Genomic DNA, 3,341 nt, shown 5'->3' with positions numbered 1-3,341 from the left:
AATAATTGGATTGCCTCCGCCTTCTCACAGTAGTCAATCAGATGCGCCGTCACAACCGAGCTTGCCAGTGTGAACAAAGATGGCAGCTGAAGCCATGAAGGTTTGCTGTGTGACTCAGATTTAGGGGAAAAAAATCATACAGACAAATTGACAGGTCTGAAACCTTCAAAACATATATGCAAGAAATAATTCTACCTCTTTCAGGGTGCCTCTGCAACAATTGTGTTTAATCGGTTAGATAAAAGAAGCGGAAGTGAGTTATGATAGAAGTCTTGTGATTGGTCCACTCAAACATCCCAGCTTAGACACATTATTGGATGAAAATCCAGCAAAGGGAGGAAATACAATTAGCCGTAGATGCATCCAGGATACTAGTGGAAAGTATACCCTGGAGATTACCGAGGATGCGTTAAACTCAACCCATTAAGAAACACTGTTCAATAGTCATTCATGTCATATCAAAAGGTCATTTTTTGTACCAAATTGAATCAAATATATTTCAAAGTAACAGTTTATCCTCAAATGAAAATGTCTTGTTTATATGTTTACTATTGTAAATTTATGTCCCATATGTTGTTACTTGCTCTTGTAGAACAGGCCCACCATGGTGGCAGTGGGAAGGTGATAGAGCAGCTTTTCCTATGTACACATATCAAATGTCTTAATGGTATTGTTATTGTTGAAAGAGTTATAGAGGCTGTTTGTATTCAGAGTCTAGTTGATGTTTTTCACTTCTGTCATGGAAAGGCTACACTTTTTTTCATTTTTTGGTTTATGGAAATATAAAGCATGGATTATGTTGCCTTATGTGCACACAAGGATAATAGTAACTCCACAATGTCATTAAAACCTGCTGTATATTACAGATGTATAAAGATTCAAGACATAAGGAAAGTTAGAAGTGGACATTTTATTGTGTGGACTTTTAACACCCTACTATAAAAACAGAGGTAACATCTGAGCTCTGACTGCTGAGTCAGCAATATACAACTTTTCTTGTACAATGAAAGAATTTCTCCAGCTAATGTAACAGCAGAAAGTCTGTAAACCAGGGAATGAGAAACGTGTGGCCTTGGTTGTTGATATGGAATAGCCCAGCGTTTTATCTCAAATGTGCTACAGAGCATCCATGGCTTGAGTAGCATGTGATATTGTGTAAGGGGTTCACGTTTTTCATATTTTAAGGTCTTTTAATTTGTCAAAATTGTGTTATACTATTTAAGTATAATTTATTCTGCTATGGTCAGGATGACAAAGTTTGTACAAGTGCTGACTCAACAGTATTGAGGTTGAATGCCAAACACATGTTTTAACTTTTAATATACTACACATTTTATATGTGCCAAACATGTTTTTTGGATAGAAATTATAGATATATATAAATTATGTTATGTCAAAATATGTGTTAGACTATACAGGTCACACTTAGCCTGCTCTTGTCAGGATGTGAAGGTTTATATAAGTGCTGCCATGCTATGGCATGGATGCATGAATCTTTGTACGCCTACCTCATGTTCCCAGCACACTGCATACAGGCCAAAATTATTCCAGCAATTTCTTGACACTACTGTCTGCATACATCTATCACAGCACTAACGATATACCATCTGTGAGGACTCCAGCCCACTGGCACTACACCAATTGTTCCAGAAGATTACAAGGAAGTTGTTTTACCATTTCATTACCACCTGAATCACCGAAGTGTCCCTCCCTCCTCACATATCAACAACTGTGTCCCCCTTCCCAGTTACCCAATCAGCATTTCATATTAGTTACATCACATATCAAAAGTGCAGTTCCCCAATGTAAGATTACCATGACTCCTCCCAGCCACATATCATGTACCGATCCCCATTGTCCCAGTGACTGATGTGTCGTATCCTGACCATATGCTTGCCCTTCCCTCACTAGCCTGTAGCAGTAGACTCAAGTGTAAATATTCTTCTCACACTGTGACAGTATTGCTAACATAATGGTCACATGTCTATTTCTTTGGTGGACCGGTCAGCCCTGTGTGCTACACATTTCAGCATCTGAATCATTTCGTATGTAATAAATGATGAATCATATCGGCACCTGTCTGTTCTTTGTCTCTACCGCAGTGTATGATATGTTCTTACTGCATTGAGGAATCCCTTGTGGAAACAGTTGTATGAGAAGCATTCCTGTAGTTCGAATCTGTGTTTAGTGGTGAAGTCATTAAATATACGGAGAGAAACAAATACAGGATCACAGGAAAATTCAAGAGTTTCTTTATATTTTCCAGTTTATATCACCGCAGCGTTATACAAAGCTGGTGATGAAAACTGGAAAATATTAAAGGAACGCTTTAATTTTCCTGTGATCTTTTATTTGTTTCTCTCAGTATATATTGATCTGTTGTAGAGAGGTGCTTGCTGGATGGTGTACTGGAAACATTTTTGCAGATGTCTTACTCAGTAATAGGTAACGTGAATATCAACAATGGTGAAAAGTAAGGTCACTGTGACTACACCACCAATCTGACCTCAAATAATGATTGTGTGGTCACAGGTAGTGGTTCACACAATCTAGTATAGCCAGCTCTCATACTGGCAATAAAGCATCAGATTCTCAGTATCATAATCTTCTGCCAATCCTCATGATGTGCCTGCAGAACAGGAAGACCTCTAGCAAGAACCAGGATAGTCCCACACATGTATGATGGCATTTATTTCATATCATATTGGTGTTCTTGTGGGCCATAGTAATTTTTTCGATTTCTTTGTTCTGCAAATGGGCAAGAACGAAGGTGTCTAGTATTGTCATCCATGAATACCTTTAAGACGTCTCGAAGTTTTGGAACCTTTACAGAAGGCCAGCACATGTTAGGCTCGTGAATAACTTTAAGAGCAGTATCATGCATATTCTCAAACACCTTAACACAGTTTATCTGCTCCAGGTGAGCTTCAGAGATTGCTCCTTTAAGATCATTATGAGTTAGTGGGATATTTAAATATCTATTAATATCGGTCATGGATGAAATATCCAACATAAACATATTGTGTCATAAAGATTCCAAAATGAACAGGTCGTCTTGCACGAATACCTGTCTTGTGTAGGTAATTCAAGTCTGATATTCTGGGCACCCATTTACGTAGGCAGCTTACCCGTATGCAATGGTCCTGGACAGTGGTGCTCCCAAGGGATCTACAGGATCTGGATCTGTCCCAGGCTTGTGATAGTGTCGCTCGAGTACAGTTTATAACACATAGAAACTCCAAACCAACATTCACCCATCTTCTAATAAAATTACATCCTTACTTCATCACAATTCAACATGAGACTATTGAAAGATCTTTGTGACCAATTACAAATACATG

Source organism: Haliotis rubra, unplaced genomic scaffold (assembly GCF_003918875.1).
Source record: "Haliotis rubra isolate DU_JTF1 unplaced genomic scaffold, ASM391887v1 Scf536, whole genome shotgun sequence".
NCBI classification, from domain to species: Eukaryota; Metazoa; Mollusca; class Gastropoda; order Lepetellida; family Haliotidae; genus Haliotis; species Haliotis rubra.
The sequence above is the reverse complement of the archived record's forward strand: the minus strand, read 5'-3'. Positions refer to the sequence as shown.